The following is a 22,120-nucleotide window of genomic DNA, read 5'->3' as shown; positions in this document are numbered from 1 at the left end:
CCATATTGATATTGATCAAAGGTTTTGATCACTTTTTATTTAATTTTTGGGGGGCCATGATGTGATAACACATTTGGAATTTTTTTGTGTTTACGATGTTCACCAAATATGTTCATTTTTATTATTATTTCTTTATATTTTTTATATGTAAAATGGGAAAAGGGGGTGATTTAAACTTTTGAAATGTGGAACGGGTTAATGTATGTGGGTAAAATCTTTATTATATTTTCTTTTTTTACACATTGTTCTTTCCCTTAGGGGAATTTTAGAAGGAATCCTTAGATTCCTCATACAGATCAATGCAGTTGCATAGAACTCCATTAATCAATGTAATCTGTATTTATTAGGTTGAGCCTGCTCCAGGAAGGCTCAATCATATACAAAGCCACAGCCACCATAGAAGGAGAGGAAGGCCTCAGGCTACTACTCTACTGCTACACTGGGTAATGTTGATTTACTCCACTAAACCACTAGGGATGCATTAAAGATCCCTTTAGATGCTGCTGGCAGCTTTGACCACCTGGCTGCAGTGATCATCATATGCCAGCTATTAGCAGCGTCCCTCAGCTACAGGAATCAGCTGAGGGCCACCCGGTATGGCGCGAGCTTGAGTTAGGAGCCCGTGCCATACAGCCTTAATGGTACAATGATGCATATAGACATTTTTGGTCATTAAGAGGTTAAAATCTGTGGATGTTGAGCATCAATACAACATTTTAGAATGTCCTTTATACCATATATAGAAAGGAAAATGTGCTTGTGGTAATTCATTTTGACTGCTATATTACTTTTACTGCATGTTTGTTTCTTAATATTTGCATTTGAATATTGTCACCATTTACAGAAGGGTATAAAAGTTAAAGTGTTTCCATTTAAGTGTCTATTTCTGTCTGCAAGTTTTGTCATCATTAAATAAATGTATACAGATATTTTTTAACAGAGTTAAGTTGTCTAAACAGACTTCTTCTATAGCAGATAACTTGCCAAATATAATCCAGTCACTATAATCTTGTACAATGAACAGAGCCAACTCTATGCTTTTTTCTTCTACTTATTTTTTTCCACTTTTTTTCCACTCAAAACTTTCTCATGTGCTGTTGACATCTAGGAGTCGTTCTAAAATTTCTAGATAGATTGCCACAAATGCATTCATACTTGTAGCTCATAATTGTAACAGCCGCGCTCCGGCAAGACACGCTGGCCGTGAGCGCGCTGTCATGTCTCTGTTGCCGGAGGGGCTGGGATCCGCATCGCGGGACGTGCCCGCATGCGAATCCCAGCCAGTCACTCACCTTCCACAGCCACTGCCTCACTGTGTCCCTGTCCTCATAGCACCGGTGTGCGTGTCTCCACCTTCTAGGACACGCGTGCGCCAGAGCTCTGTTTCTTAAAGGGCCAGTTCCCAATTAATTAAAGTGATTACATCTGTCCCCTGGTTCATATATTCCTGCTCCCTCCCTTGCTTCCCTACCGAATCATTGGTTGTATTTGCCATAGTGAAGTCCTGTGTTCCTGTGCTCGTGTTACTGTGACTCTGTTCCTAGTTACCCTACCTTCCTTGCACCTGTGTTTCTGTTTGACCTTCTGCCTTCTTGCCACGCTCTGCCTGTCACCTCCCGTGTCACGCCCCGCCCCAGCTACCTCTGTGGACGAGTCGTGCAGGGGTAGCAACCTGTGTGCCGCCTGCCGCAGCAAGACCGTCCCGCTTTGCGGCGGGCTCTGGCGAAAACCAGCGGCACCTTAGACTCCGCTCCCTGGCACGGCTTACGTCTATATCCACACAGGCCCTGAGGATCCACCTCCTGCTGTCCACCTGCCGTGATTCCTAACAGGGGTGCCTTTGCCAGATGTCTCGGATCTTCCCTCTGTCGTGGCCCAGCAGTGGCAGCAGTTAGCCCGTCAGGCGCAACAACTGAACCAACTTACAGCCATGATGCAACAGCTCTTTGCTGCACAGCAGCAACAACAGCAGCAGCCACCTGTTCCTGAGCCTCTTCTTGTGCCTGCAGCTTCTCCTGGGACTCAGCTTCCTTTGTCCATTTGTCCTTGCCTTCTAAGTATGACAGAGACCCCAAGCTGTGTAGAGGCTTTGTGACACAGTGTTCTGTCCATCTCGAACTAATGGCGGATCTGTTCACGACAGAGCGTGCTAAAGTGGCCTGGGCTACTCCTCTCTGGATTGTAGAGATCCGGTCTCCTTGAACCTGTCAGCATTCCTTACACAATTTTGCAAGCTTTTGAAGAACCCTCCTCTGCTGAGATGGTTCTACTGAACCTTTGCCAAGGAAATTCCCCCGTTGGCGACTACGCGTTCCGGTTCCGCACTCTTGCCTCAGAACTTTCCTTGAATGATGAGGCATTGTGTGCTAGCTTTAAAAAAGGACTTTCCCCTCAAATCAAGGATGCTCTCGCTGCACGTGATTCTCCGACTAACCTGAGCGAACATATCCCTTTGGCCTCCTGTATTGATGTGCATTTTGCCGAAAGGCAGGAAGAACTTCTCTTGGAAGGAGAACCTGCCCGAACATGGTGATTACCCCGACTGGCACCTGTGTTCCAACATCCACCTCTACTATCTACTTTGCCTCCTTCTGAAGAGGCTATGGAAGTGAACCGTTTCCGCTTTATGCCATAGGAAAGATCCCGTCAACGCAATGAGAATTTGTGCTTATATTGTGCCAGTCCGAAGCACTTTCTCAAAGACTGTTCTGTACGTCCTTAGCGTCTGGGAGATCACCCTCATCTTGGTCAAGTTGGAGTGGCATCCCTTGGTGTGAATTTTGCCTCTCATCACTTGACCATCCTAGTTCAAGTTTTCACCTTTGCCCGAACCTCTTCCATTGCCTCTGCTCTTTTGGATTCCGGTTCCGCTGGTAACTTCATTGGTGCCTCCGTGGTCCATAAATACCGTCTTCCAGTGTAACGTCTCGCCAAGCCCTTCTACATCTCTTCTGTAAATGAACAGAATCTGAATTGTAAGATGCAATTTCACACGCAACCCCTTGACATGCATGTGGTAAATTTGCATAAAGAAAAAATTGTGTTCTATGTGCTACCACAGTGTACTTCCAAGCTTCTTCTTGGTCTTCCCTGGTTTCAACGCCATTCTCCACATTTCGACTGGCAGACCGGAGAAATCACTTCCTGGGGAAAATATTGCCAAGATCACTGTCTTGATCCTCCTGTGATTCCTTCTGTACCTGTTAGAAGATGGAAGACTCCTCGACAGAATCCTGCAAGTTCCTAACAGCCTTTGCCCATTTCTAACACCCCTTGGTCTCATGTGGTTGGAAACTTTTCTAGTTCCAAAGAAAAGGGGGAGATCAAAGAGGGGGTACTGTGACAGCCCCGCTCTGGCCAGACATGCTGGCCGTGAGTGTGCTGTCATGTCTCTGTTGCCGGCGGGGTTGGGATCCGCATCTCGGAACGTGCCCGCATTCAAATCCCAGCTCGTCACTCACCTTCCTCAGCCACTGCCTCACTGTCCTCGTAGCTCCGGTGTGCGTGCCTCCTCCTTCTAGGGCGCGCATGCGCCAGAGCTCTGTTTCTTAAAGGGCCATTGTCCAATTTATTAAAGTGATTACACCTGCCCCTGTTACTGTGACTCTGTTCCTAGTTATCCTACCTTCCTTGCACCTGTGTTCCTGCCTGACCTTCTGCCTTCTTGCCACATACTACTTGTCCCCTCCCTTGTCACGCCAGCCCCCAGCTACCTGTGTGCACGAGTCGTGCCGGGGGTAGCAACCTGGGTGTCGCCTGCCTCAGCAAGACCAATCCGCTTTGCGGCGGGCTCTGGTGAAAACCAGCGGCACCTTAGACTCTGCTCCCTGGCACGGCTCACGTCTATATCCACACAGGCCCTGAGGATCCACCTCCTGCTGTCCACCTGCCGTGATTCCTAACAATAATTTTACCTAATTTGTCATTTATGTCATTTAGTTTGATGTTATAAATAAAAAATTCCCATATCATTTTTTGATTACTAAAAGCCAGATGTTCTTTCATCTAATATTTTGCTTTATAAAATATGTACTCAAATTTGTAAGTCTAGCTCTGGTGACAATGGCATATCATTATCATCCTGTGTAACCTGCAAATACCCTTGAAAAATAATCTATTTGTTCTCTCTGTTTACTATAGATTACATACACATTGCTCTAAGACTGGGTTCACATGTAATGTTTTGGTCAGAATTTGATCAGTTTTCCAATTACTGGAGTGGAACCAAAACAGGGAAAAACTATAACAAGAGCTATACCCTATTTTGTGTTTTTGCAAAGAATTCTGGATTTGACCAAAAATTCGGACCAAAACACTGGACCAGAACCAAAGAAAAACAAGGAGTCATCTTCATTACACAAAGTTTAGGTGTAGAATAAACAAGTATAGGTTATGCAATATCATTCACCATAATACAGAAGTATATATGGGGTTGCAGCTAAATATTATTTTTAAAATCGATTAGTTAGCAGATTATTAGTATGATTAATCGGTAAATACCTCAAAATGACAAAAAGTTTTTTTTTTTTGGTCTGACGTTAGAAATTTGTACAGTAGTCATATAAAAACAAGGGGAAAACTCCCATGAGCATAACAGCCTAGTAGTACAGTGTAAAAAAGATAGCATGTCCACATGCCAGTGCCGAGGCTAGCTCTTCTCTTACAGGCTATGTTGCCTACTGCAAAGAAGAGGCATTTTGATGGTGTGGATGTACTTGGCATACACAAGTAGGATCTTGCTAGTTTGCCCTAAGTAGGATATTTTTCCTCGTTAATTCTCCACCAGCTGAAAGGATTACCATCATTGTGGAGAGGCTTTTAAGCAAAATAGAACTGGATTTCATTCCTTATTAGTGTGTTAATATCCTCCTCCATTTGTTGTCCTTCTGTGTCCTCTTCACTGCTGGCAACAGTCTTAAGAAGAGAGTCAAGTATCGATGATGTTAATGTTGAAGGTCTTGGCTCAGCATCAGCTGTGGAAGTAGACTCTCATAATAAGAGAAGGTGAGACGGTGAATCCCTGAACTCGCCTACACCCTCTTTCCCTTCCTATTGTGTATGCTTCATAAGTAACGGATACACAATCACAAAGATGTCAAAATAATTAACTACAGAGGTATATGTGGTGACCCACGGGTGTATGACGAGACCACGGGTGTAGTGGTGTGAGTGGTTGGATCAGATGGTATTAACCCTGGGGGCAAGATGTTGTTATCCCCTGGTGTGTGTGACGCCAGTGTGGCTTTAGGGTTCCGGAACCCCACTCTCCCGGTTTCTCCGCTATCCCAGTTGCTAGCAGTGAAATGTGAGTCCACAACCAGTTATGGTCAAAGGGAGGCTTTACTGAGTATAAGACAGATGAAATTATCTTCACAGATAAGGCCAGATTTCCCAGAGATATGGCCAGGACCCAGAAGGACCTCGCAGCTTGCTGGACAAACATACTTGTAATTAACTTGACTCAAGATTGGACTTGACTTGACTATATGCAGGACTTGGCTAGTTTCAGTGACAGCAGACATAGACTTAAGACTTACTGTAGCTTTTGGGGTCTTCCAGATGCAGATCACTTGCAGTGAGATCTCTGCTGTTAACTGTTCCTCAGCAAACTTGATCTCTAAGAGCTGCTTGCAGCAGAAGAGCAAAAGAAAGAGAGTGAATTGTAATGGCCACCCCTTTATATAGTGGAGGGCTGGACTAAAACCCATTGCTCAAGCTGTGGGTGTTACGCCGAGCGCTCCGGGTCCCCGCTCCTCCCCGGAGCGCTCGCTACACTCTCGCTCCCGCAGCGCCCCGGTCAGATCCACTGACCGGGTGCGCTGCGATACCGCCTCCAGCCGGGATGCGATTCGCGATGCGGGTGGCGCCCACTCGCGATGAGCACCCCGGCTCCCGTACCTGACTCGCTCTCCGTCGGTCCTGTCCCGGCGCGCGCGGCCCCGCTCCCTAGGGCGCGCGCGCGCCATGTCTCTGCGATTTAAAGGGCCACTGCGCCGCTGATTGGCGCAGTGGTTCTAATCAGTGTGTTCACCTGTGCACTCCCTATGTATACCTCACTTCCCCTGCACTCCCTCGCCGGATCTTGTTGCCATTGTGCCAGTGAAAGCGTTCCCTTGTGTGTTCCTAGCCTGTGTTCCAGACCTCCTGCCGTTGCCCCTGACTACGATCCTAGCTGCCTGCCCCGACCTTCTGCTACGTCCGACCTTGCTTCTGTCTACTCCCTTGTACCGCGCCTATCTTCAGCAGTCAGAGAGGTTGAGCCGTTGCTAGTGGATATGACCTGGTCACTACCGCCGCAGCAAGTCCATCCCGCTTTGCGGCGGGCTCTGGTGAACACCAGTAGTGACTTAGAACCGGTCCACTAGCACGGTCCACGCCAATCCCTCTCTGGCACAGAGGATCCACCTCCTGCCAGCCGGCAACGTGACAGTAGATCCGGCCATGGATCCCGCTGAAGTTCCTCTGCCAGTTGTCGCTGACCTCACCACGGTGGTCGCCCAGCAGTCACAACAAATAGTGCAACAAGGCCACCAGCTGTCTCAACTGACCGTGATGCTACAGCAGCTACTACCTCAGCTTCAGCAATCATCTCCTCCGCCAGCTCCTGCACCTCCTCCGCAGCGAGTGGCCGCCTCAGGCCTACGACTATCCTTGCCGGATAAATTTGATGGGGACTCTAAGTTTTGCCGTGGCTTTCTTTCACAATGTTCCCTGCACTTGGAGATGATGTCGGACCAGTTTCCTACTGAAAGGTCTAAGGTGGCTTTCGTAGTCAGCCTTCTGTCTGGAAAAGCTCTGTCATGGGCCACACCGCTCTGGGACCGCAATGACCCCGTCACTGCCTCTGTACACTCCTTCTTCTCGGAAATTCGAAGTGTCTTTGAGGAACCTGCCCGAGCCTCTTCTGCTGAGACTGCCCTGCTGAACCTGGTCCAGGGTAATTCTTCCGTTGGCGAGTACGCCGTGCAATTCCGTACTCTTGCTTCAGAACTTTCCTGGAATAATGAGGCCCTCTGCGCGACCTTTAAAAAAGGCCTATCCAGCAACATTAAAGATGTTCTGGCCGCACGAGAAATTCCTGCTAACCTACATGAACTCATTCATCTAGCCACTCGCATTGACATGCGTTTTTCCGAAAGGCGTCAGGAGCTCCGCCAGGATATGGACTTTGTTCGCACGAGGCGTTTTTTCTCCCCGGCTCCTCTCTCCTCTGGTCCTCTGCAATCCGTTCCTGTGCCTCCCGCCGTGGAGGCTATGCAAGTTGACCGGTCTCGCCTGACACCTCAAGAGAGGACACGACGCCGCATGGAGAATCTCTGCCTGTACTGTGCCGGTACCGAACACTTCCTGAAGGATTGTCCTATCCGTCCTCCCCGCCTGGAAAGACGTACGCTGACTCCGCACAAAGGTGAAACAGTCCTTGATGTCAACTCTGCTTCTCCACGTCTTACTGTGCCTGTGCGGATATCTGCCTCTACCTTCTCCTTCTCCACTAAGGCCTTCTTGGATTCCGGATCTGCAGGAAACTTTATTTTGGCCTCTCTCATCAACAGGTTCAACATCCCAGTGACCAGTCTCGCCAGACCTCTCTACATCAATTGCGTTAACAATGAAAGATTGGACTGTGCCGTGCGTTACCGCACGGAACCCCTCCTAATGTGCATCGGACCTCATCACGAAAAAATTGAGTTTTTGGTCCTCTCCAATTGCACTTCCGAAATTCTCCTTGGACTACCCTGGCTTCAACACCATTCCCCAACCCTGGATTGGTCCACAGGGGAGATCAAGAGTTGGGGTACCTCTTGTTTCAAGGACTGCCTTAAACCGGTTACCAGTACTCCCTGCCGTGACCCTGTGGTTCCCCCTGTAACCGGTCTCCCTAAGGCCTATATGGACTTTGCTGATGTGTTTTGCAAAAAACAAGCTGAGACTCTTCCTCCTCACAGGCCTTATGACTGTCCTATTGACCTCCTCCCGGGCACTACTCCACCCCGGGGCAGAATTTATCCTCTGTCCGCCCCAGAGACTCTTGCTATGTCTGAGTACATCCAGGAAAATTTAAAAAAGGGCTTTATCCGCAAATCCTCCTCTCCTGCCGGAGCCGGATTTTTCTTTGTGTCCAAAAAAGATGGCTCCCTACGTCCTTGCATTGACTACCGCGGTCTTAACAAAATCACGGTAAAGAACCGCTACCCTCTACCTCTTATCTCTGAACTCTTTGATCGCCTCCAAGGTGCCCACATCTTTACCAAACTGGACTTAAGAGGTGCTTATAATCTCATCCGCATCAGAGAGGGGGATGAATGGAAAACGGCATTTAACACTAGAGATGGACACTTTGAGTATCTGGTCATGCCCTTTGGCCTGTGCAACGCCCCTGCCGTCTTCCAAGACTTTGTTAATGAAATTTTTCGTGATCTCTTATATTCCTGTGTTGTTGTGTATCTGGACGATATCCTGATTTTTTCTGCCAACCTAGAAGAACACCGCCAGCATGTCCGCATGGTTCTTCAGAGACTTCGTGACAATCAACTTTATGCCAAGATGGAGAAATGTCTGTTTGAATGTCAATCTCTTCCTTTCCTAGGATACTTGGTCTCTGGCCAGGGACTACAAATGGATCCAGACAAACTCTCTGCCGTCTTAGATTGGCCACGCCCCTCCGGACTCCGTGCTATCCAACGTTTTTTGGGGTTCGCCAATTATTACAGACAATTTATTCCACATTTTTCCACCATTGTGGCTCCTATCGTGGCTTTATCCAAAAAGAATGCCAATCCTAAGTCATGGCCTCCTCAAGCGGAAGACGCCTTTAAACAGCTCAAGTCTGCCTTTTCTTCTGCTCCCGTGCTCTCCAGACCTGACCCATCTAAACCCTTCCTATTGGAGGTAGATGCCTCCTCAGTAGGAGCGGGAGCGGTCCTTCTACAAAAAAATTCTTCCGGGCATGCTGTTACTTGTGGTTTTTTTTCTAGGACCTTCTCTCCGGCGGAGAGGAACTACTCCATCGGGGATCGAGAGCTACTAGCCATTAAATTAGCACTTGAGGAATGGAGGCATCTGCTGGAGGGATCAAGATTTCCAGTTATTATTTACACCGATCACAAAAATCTCTCCTATCTCCAGTCTGCCCAACGGCTGAATCCTCGCCAGGCCAGGTGGTCTCTGTTCTTTGCCCGATTTAATTTTGAAATTCACTTTCGGCCTGCCGATAAGAACATCAGGGCCGATGCTCTCTCTCGTTCCTCGGATGCCTCGGAAGTAGAGCTCTCTCCGCAACACATCATTCCTCCTGACTGCCTGATCTCCACTTCTCCAGCCTCCATCAGGCAAACTCCTCCAGGGAAGACCTTCGTCACTCCACGCCAACGCCTCGGAATCCTCAAATGGGGTCACTCCTCCCATCTCGCAGGCCATGCGGGCATCAAGAAATCCGTGCAACTCATCTCTCGTTTCTATTGGTGGCCGACTCTGGAGACGGATGTTGTTGATTTTGTGCGGGCCTGCACTGTCTGTGCCCGGGATAAGACTCCTCGCCAGAAGCCCGCTGGTCTTCTTCATCCTCTGCCTGTTCCCGAACAGCCTTGGTCTCTGATTGGTATGGACTTTATTACAGACTTACCCTCATCCCGTGGCAACACTGTTGTTTGGGTGGTCGTTGATCGATTCTCCAAGATGGCACATTTCATCCCTCTTCCTGGTCTTCCTTCTGCGCCTCAGTTGGCAAAACAATTTTTTGTACACATTTTTCGTCTTCACGGGTTGCCCACGCAGATCGTCTCGGATAGAGGCGTCCAATTCGTGTCAAAATTCTGGAGGGCTCTCTGTAAACAACTCAAGATTAAATTAAACTTTTCTTCTGCTTATCATCCTCAATCTAATGGGCAAGTAGAAAGAATTAACCAGGTCCTGGGTGATTATTTACGGCATTTTGTTTCCTCCCGCCAGGATGACTGGGCAGATCTTCTACCATGGGCCGAATTCTCGTATAACTTCAGAGTTTCTGAATCTTCTTCCAAATCCCCATTTTTCGTGGTGTACGGCCGTCACCCTCTTCCCCCCCTCCCTACTCCCTTGCCCTCTGGTTTGCCCGCTGTGGATGAAATAACTTGTGATCTTTCCACCATATGGAAAGAGACCCAAAATTCTCTCTTACAGGCTTCATCACGCATGAAGAAGTTTGCTGATAAGAAAAGAAGAGCTCCCCCCATTTTTTCTCCCGGAGACAAGGTATGGCTCTCCGCTAAATATGTCCGCTTCCGTGTTCCCAGCTACAAATTGGGACCACGCTATCTTGGTCCTTTCAAAATTTTGTGCCAGATTAATCCTGTCTCTTATAAACTTCTTCTCCCTCCTTCTCTTCGTATTCCTAATGCCTTTCACGTTTCTCTTCTTAAACCACTCATCATCAACCGTTTCTCTCCTAAACTTATCTCTCCCACTCCTGTCTCCGGTTCTTCAGACATCTTTCCTGTAAAGGAGATACTGGCCTCCAAAAAGGTCAGAGGAAAAACCTTCTTTTTGGTTGACTGGGAGGGCTGTGGTCCTGAAGAGAGATCCTGGGAACCTGAGGACAATATCCTAGATAAAAGTCTGGTCCTCAGGTTCTCAGGCTCCAAGAAGAGGGGGAGACCCAAGGGGGGGGTACTGTTACGCCGAGCGCTCCGGGTCCCCGCTCCTCCCCGGAGCGCTCGCTACACTCTCGCTCCCGCAGCGCCCCGGTCAGATCCACTGACCGGGTGCGCTGCGATACCGCCTCCAGCCGGGATGCGATTCGCGATGCGGGTGGCGCCCGCTCGCGATGCGCACCCCGGCTCCCGTACCTGACTCGCTCTCCGTCGGTCCTGTCCCGGCGCGCGCGGCCCCGCTCCCTAGGGCGCGCGCGCCGGGTCTCTGCGATTTAAAGGGCCACTGCGCCGCTGATTGGCGCAGTGGTTCTAATCAGTGTGTTCACCTGTGCACTCCCTATGTATACCTCACTTCCCCTGCACTCCCTCGCCGGATCTTGTTGCCATTGTGCCAGTGAAAGCGTTCCCTTGTGTGTTCCTAGCCTGTGTTCCAGACCTCCTGCCGTTGCCCCTGACTACGATCCTAGCTGCCTGCCCCGACCTTCTGCTACGTCCGACCTTGCTTCTGTCTACTCCCTTGTACCGCGCCTATCTTCAGCAGTCAGAGAGGTTGAGCCGTTGCTAGTGGATATGACCTGGTCACTACCGCCGCAGCAAGTCCATCCCGCTTTGCGGCGGGCTCTGGTGAACACCAGTAGTGACTTAGAACCGGTCCACTAGCACGGTCCACGCCAATCCCTCTCTGGCACAGAGGATCCACCTCCTGCCAGCCGGCAACGTGACAGTGGGTCATCGGTTAAGCTGGTGCTCTCTGGGAGAACATGTGACAACAAATCATGTGACTGCATAACATAACATGTGAGAGACTTACACAGGTCCTTTAGACCTCCCACTGGTCCTTTGTACTACCTATACATACTGATTCTGTCTAGACATTAAAGTGATACACACAACATTCTGGAAACAACAGGGGGGGGACCTTGCAGGGGAGGGTATCAACCTGACAGGGCCTAAGGGTAGTACAGGACCATGTCCTGCACTGAGACATTACAAACCCCCCTATTTAACATAAGTCGTCCTCGACATAGGTTCTGTCAGGGTTAAGGAACTAAGTGGCCGCGGGGCCACATGCAGTCCTGAGGCATTTTTGCCCAAACATCCATTTCAGGCTGGTGAAATAACGGATAACATTAGAGTATTTGTATAAATTGTCCATACATGCTCTGACTTGTAGTTGAACAGGATTAGAGATGACATTCAACTTGTGCATATAAGTTTACTTTACTTGTAAGGACCTTTGACTATACACTTTGACTTTGTATATGATATACTGTATATGACTAGACTATATACTAGATATTGTATACATGACTAGACTTTTGACTACTGGGGTCCCTTGGCATTCAAAACACATCTCCCCAGAACACTTTTATTAGTTGATTCTAGACAAATTTATGCTAGACAATGAATACAGATAACACTTTGATATTCATGTTACCTTGTATTGACTATGTGCATTTAGGTGAGTATCAGGAGTACTTTCTGGCCAGGAAAGCATCTAGTGCACGAACATAATGATATATGACATTAGATATACTTGACATATGACAACAAGTAGACTGTGAAATGTTGAGTACTACAGTACTATTGCATGTGACTGAGGTATACAATACTTATGTGTACTTTTTCTGTGTAAGTAATGTGTACTGTTATGTGTACTTTTAGTCTTTGTATCTAGTGGGTATCTGCCCTTGCGTGGACCGTTGGGACCTACGCAGCACCATTTCTTGGGACTCAGGAACAGCAACCTCTTCAGAAGCTCTTGACTCCAGCAGCCAAAGTAGGTGGTAACTCTGGACTGACAGGACTTGAACTTGGAGGTTCAGTCATGTGTGAGGCAGGTGGTCTGAAGACCGGAGTATATTCTTGCGCCAACCGTGACAAAGCTTGAACTGGTGTAGTGACTAGAGTTGGTTGCACAGGCCCACAGGTTGGTATGAAACCGAAGATTGCCACTCAGCCAGGATGAGTGAATTCCCTCTCTGGGAACATACTCCATCCCAGGTTTGACTGGTGGTGAGGGAGGTATCAGAAGCACAGGCAAATACTCCTTGTGACACAACTTGATTCAATTGCGATGAACGACTGGCTCCGTTTCCCAGATGAAGTCCAGTTTGTAAGTTCTCGGGAACCTCCTCAGCTAGACCTTGTCACCTATTTAGAGGGGTTTGGCGGAGCCATGGCAGTTCCAGTCTTTCTGCTGCTTCTGTTGAGCCTCACCCATCTTTGTGTTGACAATCTCGTTTGCTTCTTGGATTCTTCTTTGATGGTCCCCATTCCATAGAAGCCTGCGGAGAGTTATAGAATAGAGCTTGTAGTCCAAACATGCAGTCTTTTGGTAGTTGACCATGTCGGCCCATCATCAAATAGAATGGGGTGTATCCAGTGAAACAGTGCACTGTGTTGTTATAAATCTCCAAGAGCTCGGGTAACAACCGGGGCCACTCTTCATGTCTGGACACAGATGCTGCTCGCAGCATGTGAATGAAGACTTTATTAATTCTCTCACAGAGCCCATTCCCTTGAGGGTGATAAGCAGTTGTCCTGAGTTTCTTGCAGGTATGAAATTGACATAGCTCTTGGAAGAGCTGGGCCTCAAAGGCCGTTCCTCGGTCAGTGAGGACAGACTCTGGACATCCGAGGATTGGTACCCAATGGGAGTAGAACATCTGGGCTGTGGTTTTGGCTGTAATATCTTTCACTGGTACAACTACAACCCACTTGAGTAATGATCCACCATGGTTAGTGCATAAGAGTACCCGGACCGGGTAGGAGACAACTTGACATGGTCTAGCGTGACCAACTGGTTAGGATGAAATGGAGGGGTGCTCTGGAGTCCTTCCGCAAGTTCTTTGTGACGTTGCAGACGGCACACTCACTGCACCATTTCTCAATGTCGCTCCGCATCCCAATCCAGTAAAACCGTCGCCTGACAGTGGCTTCTGTCTTGTGGACTCCGAAGTGTCCCAACTGATCATGGTAGGCATTGAGGACCATCGCCGCTTCCCTTTGGGGAACCAGGATCTGATGAAGTCGTTCACTGGAAACCGGATCCAAAGAGTTTCGGTACAACAGTCCCTTGTGCACGAACAGTCGCTTTCTTTGTCGCCACAGCCATTTCAATTTGGAGTCACTCAGAGCCTGACGTAGACGGGTTGGTACCTTTTTCATTAGAAGGTAGTCCAACAGGTCCCCCATGACTCGAGTTTCTTCCTGCAGAGTCCTCCAGGTGTACAAATCTTCCTGGACTTTCTTGGCCCTAGATTCGTCCTCTTCGAGGGTAGTTACAGTATTCTGGCTCAAAAATCTCTCCACGTCTTCCCATTCATCTTCTACAGGTGGTTCCTCGCCGTGGGCCATCTGAGATACTACATCAGCGTTGACATTGGACTTGCCGATTCTGTACTTGATGGTGAAGTCATAATTGGCCAACCTTAAAGCCCACCATTGCTCAATGGCACCCAATTTGGCGCTGTTCAGGTGGGACAATGGATTATTATCCGTAAGGACAGGGAATGGTGTGGCAGCCAGGTAATCTTTAAACTTCTCAGTCACAGCCCATACGAGGGCAAGGAGTTCCAGCTTGAAGGAGCTATAATTGGCATCATTCTTTTCTGCCCCATGCAGATTACAACTGGTATAGGCTATCACCCACTCTTGTCCTTCCTGGACTTGAGATAGGACCGCCCCCAAACCTTCGAAGCTGGCATCGGTGTACAGCTGGAACGGTTGAGTGTAGTCTGGATACGCCAGGATGGGTGGCTCCGTCAATAGGTGTTTCAGGGCTTGGAAGGCTGTCTCGTGCTCTTTTGTCCAGGCCACAGGTAGCTTCCAACTGTAGTTCTCCTTCGCTGTACCCCGCAAGAGGGCTGTGAGGGGTTCTGCAATCTGGACGAAGTGAGGCATGAAGCGGCGGTAATAGTTGGCAAATCCCAGGAAGCTCCGGACATCTTTCAATGTGCTCGGGGTAGGCCAGTTCTTAACAATTTCCACCTTGTCTGGATTAGGCTGGACTCCCTCAGCTCTGACAACATGACCTAGGTAGTGTACCTGAGGTTTGAGCAAATGGCACTTGGACGGCTTGATCTTCAATCCATGTTTGATCAATACTTGGAAGACGTCTGACAGATGACCAAGGTGCTCTTGATAGGACTTAGGGTATACGACTACATCATCAAGGTACAGCAGGACACTCTGGAAGTTTAAATGTCCCAAACATCGCTCCATCAGCTGCTGGAAGGTAGCAGGGGAATTGCACAGCCCGTATGGCATGCTCTTGAACTGAAACAGTCCCATGGGGGTCACAAAGGCTGTTTTCTCTTGGTCTTCCACAGCCATAGGCACTTGCCAATACCCACTGGTTAAGTCCAAGGTGGAGAAGTACGCTGCCGACCCAAGGGCGGTGAGTGATTCCTCGATTCTTGGAAGAGGATAAGCTTCCTTATGGGTGATGTCTTTCAGTTTTCTATTCTTGACACAGAAACAGATGGTTCCATCCTTCTTTTTGACCAGAACAAGGGGCGCCGCCCAGGGACTGACTTTCCTGAATTACATAGGCGTCCTTCATGTCAACTAACATCTTTTTGACAATTTGGTACAGGCCTGGGGTGACCGTACAGTGTCTCTCTTTGATCGGTGGGTGGTCGCCTGTCAAAATCTGATTCTGGGTCATGGACGTACGTCCAAAGTCTGTAGGATGCTTACTGAAGACTTTGTGGTGCCTTTTGGCGATCTTGATAACCCTGTTGACTTGATTAGTCTCCCACTTGAAGTTGCGCCCACCAGGGTTTGGGGGGACTTTCCACAGAACCTAGAGTCACTTGGGCTGCTCGTTGTTGAGCCACTTTACGTTCTGATAGAATATCACCTGGCTCTAGAAGATACAACTGGGCCACTGGAGTGTACTTTGGTAGAATGGTAGCCACACTTGACAGATTGACTAACTGGACTGGAACTTTCCCATCATTAAAGGTGACTAGACTCTGAGACGGGCACGGCACCACAGGACTGTCTCTGTGTTAGGTTGTAAGGTCACCGACCTGATGTCTTGTATCCATACTTTGCAAACTTCTCCTTGTCGATTGGCAAACTTTTGCTCCGCTCGGAGAACCTTTAAGTGGTGCTGCACAGCCCACTGGCCTGAGGGGGACATGTATGGGAGAGTGGCATGCAAGGAATCTACTATGTCAGTAAAACAATGTTTCATGATATTCACCCCCAATATGAATTCTGCAGATCCCTTATCAGCCACATCAGTAACAATCACTCCCTGTCCCTTGAGCACATGTTTCCACACTTGAATACCCCTTAAGGACCAAACCCATTTTCACCTTAAGGACAGGGCCAATTTTATTTTTGCGTTTTTGTTTCCTCCTCAACTTCTAAAATCCATAATCTCATTTTACCATAAAATGTACGACGAACCCCAAAAAATATTTTTTGGGGGAGGAAATTTAAATGAAAACCACAATTTTGCACATTTTGGAGGGTTTTATTTTCCCACTGTACAAATTACGGTAGAAATGACATGTGTTCTTTATTCTGTGGGTCAATACGATTAAAATGATACCCATGGCTAGATACTTTTATATTTTTGTACCGCTTTAAAAAAATCTAAAACTTTTTGTACAAAATCAGTACCATATATGCCGGCGTATAAGACGACTGGGTGTATAAGACGACCCCCAACTTTTACAGTTAAAATATAGAGTTTGGGATATACTCGCCTACCCCTCCTACCGCGATGTACGTTACCTTGTATTTCCCCCCACATTAGGTAGGCATCATGTTCCCCCACATTAGGTAGGCAGCATGTTCCCCCACATTAGGTAGGAAGTATAGTTCCCCCCACATTAAGTTGCCAGCTCCCCCACATTAGGTTGCCAGCTCCCCCACATTAGGTCGGCAGTTCCCTCACATTAGGTCGGGAGTTACCCCACATTAGTAGGCAGCTCCCCCGCATTAGTAGGCAGCTCCCCCACATTAGTAGCAGTTCCCCCACATTAGTAGGCAGCTCCCCACATTAGTAGGCAGCTCCCCCACATTAGGTCAGCATTTCCCCACATTAGGTCAGCATTTCCCCCACATTTGTAGGCAGCTCCCCCCACATTTGTAGGCAGCTCCCCTCACATTAGGTCAGCAGTTCCCCCACAATAGTAGGCAGCTCCCCCCACATTTGTAGGCAGTTCCCCCACATTAGATTGGCAGCTCCCCCCAACAGACATACAGCTTCCAGCCATATACAGTATGGCTGCAGGCTGTATGTCTGTACTGCCCCCACAGTGTTCCCATCACCGCTTCTCCGGCCCGGGTCACCATCTACTGCTATGGCCTATGGACCATAGCAGTAGGTGCCGGGACCGGGGAGCGGTGACCGGATCACTTAAGATAGCACTGCCGGTCACTCACCAGGCTCCGGTCGGCGCGCATCCTCCTGCCTCTATGGTTGTACGCACAGGAAGTCACTGACGTCCCGTGCATACAACCATAGAGACGGAGGACCAGACCGCAGGAGGACCGAAGGAGGATCGCAGGAGGACGCCGGGGAATGGTAAGTGAGCGGCGGACATCCTTATGTCCTTCCGGGCCAGCTCCCGTGTGTGGCTGCAGGCGGGGGCTGGCCAAAGCAAGTAAAAACGAATATTGTATACTAAAAGCCAGGGGGCCTCCAGCTGTTGTGAAACTACAACTACCAGCATGCCCTGACAGCCTTTACCGTGCTGGGAGTTGTAGTTTCACAACAGCTGGAGGCCCCCTGGTTTTTAGTATACAGTATTTAGTATACAGTATTAGTTTTTACTTGCTTTGGCCGGCCCCCGCCTTCAGCCACACACGGGAGCCGGCCTGGGCAGATAATCAGAAGTTTTCCAATCCTGGACCTCAATACCCGGCGTATAAGATGACCCCCGACTTTTCAGAAGAAAATTCGGGGTTATACGCCGGGATATACGGTAATCTAAAATTGCCCTATTTTGACCACCTATAACTTTTTCATTTTTCCATATATAGGGCGGTGTGAGGGCTCATTTTTTTGCGCCGTCATCTGTACTTTTTATCAATATCACATTTGCATATATAAAACTTTTAGTTCATTTTCTATTAATTTTTATTGAATAAAATGTGATAAAAAGAAGCATTTTTATACTTTTTTTTTTTTTTTTTTACGCCATTCACCGTACAGGATCATTAACATCATATTTTGATAGTTTGAACATTTACACATGCGGCAATACCAAATATGTTTATTTTTAAAAATTACGCTTTTTGGGGGTAAAATGGAAAAAACTGACAATTTTTATTTTTATTAGGGGAGCGGATTTTTCACTTTTTTTACTTTTTTTTTTACACTTTTCATGTCCCCATAGGGGACTATCATTAGCAATCATTTGATTGCTACTACTGTTCACTGCTATGCATAGAGCATAGCACTAATCAATATTATTGGTCATCTTCTGCTCTGGTCTGCCTTAAATTTTTGGATGTTTAGCACTAGCTAAATACATGTTTAACCCCTTAAGGACTCAGCGTTTTTCCGTTTTTGCATTCTCATTTTTTCCTCATCACTTTCTAAAAATCATAACGCTTTCAATCTTGCACCTAAAAATCCATATCATGGCTTATTTTATGCACCACCAATTCTACTTTGCAGTGACATTAGTCATTTTACCAAAAAATCCACGGCAAAATGGAAAAAAAATCATTGTGCGACAAAATTTACGAAAAAATGTCATTTTGTAACTTTTGGGGGCTTCCGTTTCTACGCAGTGCATTTTTTGGTCAACATTACACCTTATCTTTATTCTGTAGGTCCATACGGTTAAAATGATACCCTACTTATATAGGTTTAATTTTGTCAGACTTCTGAAAAAAATCATAACTACATGCAGGAAAATGTATACGTTTAAAATGGTCATCTTCTGACCCTGTAGCTATAACTTTTCTTCTGATCAGACTTTTTGATCACTTTTTATTCACTTTTTTGTGGTATAAAAAGTGATCAAAAATTAGCTATTTTGGACTTTTGATTTTTTTTGCTCGTACGCCATTAAACGTGCAGTTTAAAAAGTGGTATATTTTTATAATTCAGACATTTCTGCACGCGGTGATACCACTTATGTTTATTTTTATTTACACTTTTTTTTTTTTTTATTCTTGGAAATGCCGGGTGATTCAAACTTTTATTAGGGGAAGGGATAATTCAAAGGGTTAATGATTTTTTTTTACACTTTTCTTATGCAATATTATAGCTCCTATAGGTGGCTATAACATTGCATTTACTGAACTTTAACACTGATTGATGCATCTCCACAGGAATGGATCAATCAGTGTTTTCGGCGATTGATTGCTCAAGCCTGGATCTCAGGCTTGAAGCATTCATTCGGCGATCGGACAGCGCAGGAGAAGGTAAGAAGACCTCCTCCTGTGCTACAGCTGTTCGGGATGCCGCGATTATGCCGCAACGATCCCGAACAGCTCCCTGAGATAGCTGGGCACTTTCACTTTCGTTTTTAGCCACGCGGCTCAGCTTTGAGCATGTTAAAGGGTTAATAGCCTGCGGCACTGCGATCGGTGCCACGCGCTATTAGCGGCGGGTCCCAGCTTCACTATGACGCCGGGCCCGCCGCGATATGATCTGGGGTCGCCGTTTGACCCCGCGTTATATCGCAGGACCGGGACTCATGGCGTACGTCATGGGTCCTTAAGGGGTTAATAGAAATTTCAACATTGATCATTCAATGTAAGGGGTTATGAAACCCTCTGGTGTACTGCTGATGCCTGCTCCTGACTGTGTGTTTCAGGAACTACTTGGCTTACTGATTCTTGGGCTTGGGCCTTAAATTTTTGGATGTTTAGCACTAGCTAAATACAGGCTTAATAGAAATTTCAACATTGATCTTTCAATGTAAGGGGTTATGAAACCCTCTGGTGTACTGCTGATGCCTGCTCCTGACTAGTGTTGAGCGGCATAGGCCATATTCGAATTCGCGAATATTCGCGAATATATGGACGAATATTCGACATATATTCACGAATATTCGCATATTCGTTATCTCCTCGTTTTATTTCCGCATATGCGAAAAATTCGCGTATGCGAAAATTAACATATGTGAAAATTTGCATATACAAAATTAGCATGTGCGAAAATTCGCATATGCGAAAATATGCGTATGCTAATTTTCGCATATGCGAATTTTCGCACGGCAGTCTCACACAGTAGTATTACAGCCTTCTTTACACCACACAAGCTGGAAGCAGAGAGGGATGATCACTGTGATGTGTACTGTGAAGAAAAAAAAAAAAAAAAAAAAAACGAATATTCGTAATTACGAATATATAGCGCTATATTCGCGAAATTCGCGAATTCGCGAATATGCGATATTCGCGAATAATATTCGAATTGCGAATATTCGCGAGCAACACTACTCCTGACTGTGTGTTTAAGGAATGACTTGGCTTATTGATGCTTCTGGGCTTGGGCATAAAAAAAATAGTATTTTTAGCAGGAGCTAAATACATGCTTAACAGAAATTTTAACGTTGATCTTTCAATGCAAGGGGTTATGAAACCCTCGAGTGTACTTCTGGTGCCTGCTCCTGATTGCTTCTGTGTCTTTCAGGAACTACTTGGCTTACTGATGCTTCTGGGCTTGGGTCTTAAATTTTTGGATGTTTAGCACTAGCTAAATACATGCTTAACAGAAATTTCAACGTTGATCTTTCAATGCAAGGGGTTATGAAACCCTCAAGTGTACTGCTGATGCCTGCTCCTGACTGCTTCTGTGTCTTTCAGGAACTACTTGGCTTACTGATGCTACTGGGCTTGGGTCTTAAATTTTTGAATGTTTAGCACTAGCTAAATACATGCTTAATAGAAATTGCAACATTGATCTTTCAATGTAAGGCGCTATGAAACCTTTTGGTGTACTGCTGATGCTTGCTCAGGACTGTGTGTTTCAGGAAATACCTGGCTTATTGATGCTTCTGGGCTTGGGCATTACATTTTTGGATGTTTAGCACGAGCTAAATAGATGCTTAATAGAAAATTCAACATTGATCTTTCAATGTAAGGGGTTATGAAACCCTTTGGTGTACTGCTAATGCCTGCTCCTGACTGCTTCTATGTCTTTCAGGAACTACTTGGGTTACTGATGCTTTTGGGCTTGGGCCTTAAATTTTTGGATGTTTAGCACTAGCTAAATACATGCTTAATAGAAATTTCAACATTGATCTTTCAATGTAAGGGGTTATGAAGCCACTATATGGTCACTATATGGTCTCCTCATGCTGCCAACACCTCCACACTGTGTCATTCAGCCACTATATGGTCTCCTCATGCTGTCTAGTGTTGAGCGGCATAGGCCATATTCGAATTCGCGAATATTCCCGAATATATGGACGAACATTCGTCATATATTCACTAAATTCGCATATTCGTAATATTCTCGTTTTATTTTCGCATATGCAAAGATTCGCGTATGCGAAAATTAACATATTCCAAAATTAGCATATACAAAAATTAGCATGTGCAAAAATTTGCACGCCAGTCTCACACAGTAGTATTAGAGCCTTCTTTACACCACACAAGCTGGAAGCAGAGAGGGATGATCACTGGGATGTGTATTGTGAAAAAAAAAATAAAAAAAACCTGAATATTCACAATTACGAATATATAGTGCTATATTCACGAATAAAAATTGCATTGCGAATATTCACGAGCAACACTAATGCTGCCAACACCTCCACGCTGTGTCATTCAGCCACTGTATGGTCTCCTCATGCTGCCAACACCTCCACGCTGTGTCATTCAGCCACTATATGGTCTCCTCATGCTTCAGCCTCATCCAAGCTGTGTCATTCAGCCACTATATGGTCTCCTTGTGCTGCCAACACCTCCAACTCCATCTACTGGTAATGCAGATGAACAGGAGAGATTGGACCTGGTCTTTCTGACCAGGTACAATGACTCCCATGGTTCAATTAAAAAGATCCTATCTCAAAATTGGGAATTGATTAAACAGGATCCCATCATAGGGGGACTAGCCCCTTCTAAACCCAAATGCATCTTTAGAAAGAGTAAGACCCTTAAGAATTTAATAGCACCATTGATACCGCTAAGACAACAACAAAAAAATGATCTAGACCCCCTAAGAAGTGTGGGCACCCTATTTGGGGGTGAGGCGATCAAAGGGGTTTTTAAATGTGGCATGAGTAAATGCAAATGCTGCAGTACCATTGCACATAGGAGAACAGAGATCACTGAAGCTGATTCCACTAGACCTATTTACATTAAGGAATACTTAAATTGTAGTAGTTCCTATGTAATTTATTTATTAGAATGCCCGTGTGGCTTGAAGTACATAGGAAGGACTATAAATTGTCTAAGGCTTCGCATTAATAAGCATAGACACAATATATGTCATGGTTTTAATCTCCACAGTGTATCAAGACATTTTAATACTCACCATAACCGGGACCCTACTTTGATGAGGGTGA

The sequence above is a fragment of the Hyla sarda genome, chromosome 10, assembly GCF_029499605.1.
Source record: "Hyla sarda isolate aHylSar1 chromosome 10, aHylSar1.hap1, whole genome shotgun sequence".
Lineage (NCBI taxonomy): Eukaryota > Metazoa > Chordata > Amphibia > Anura > Hylidae > Hyla > Hyla sarda.
The sequence above is the reverse complement of the archived record's forward strand: the minus strand, read 5'-3'. Positions refer to the sequence as shown.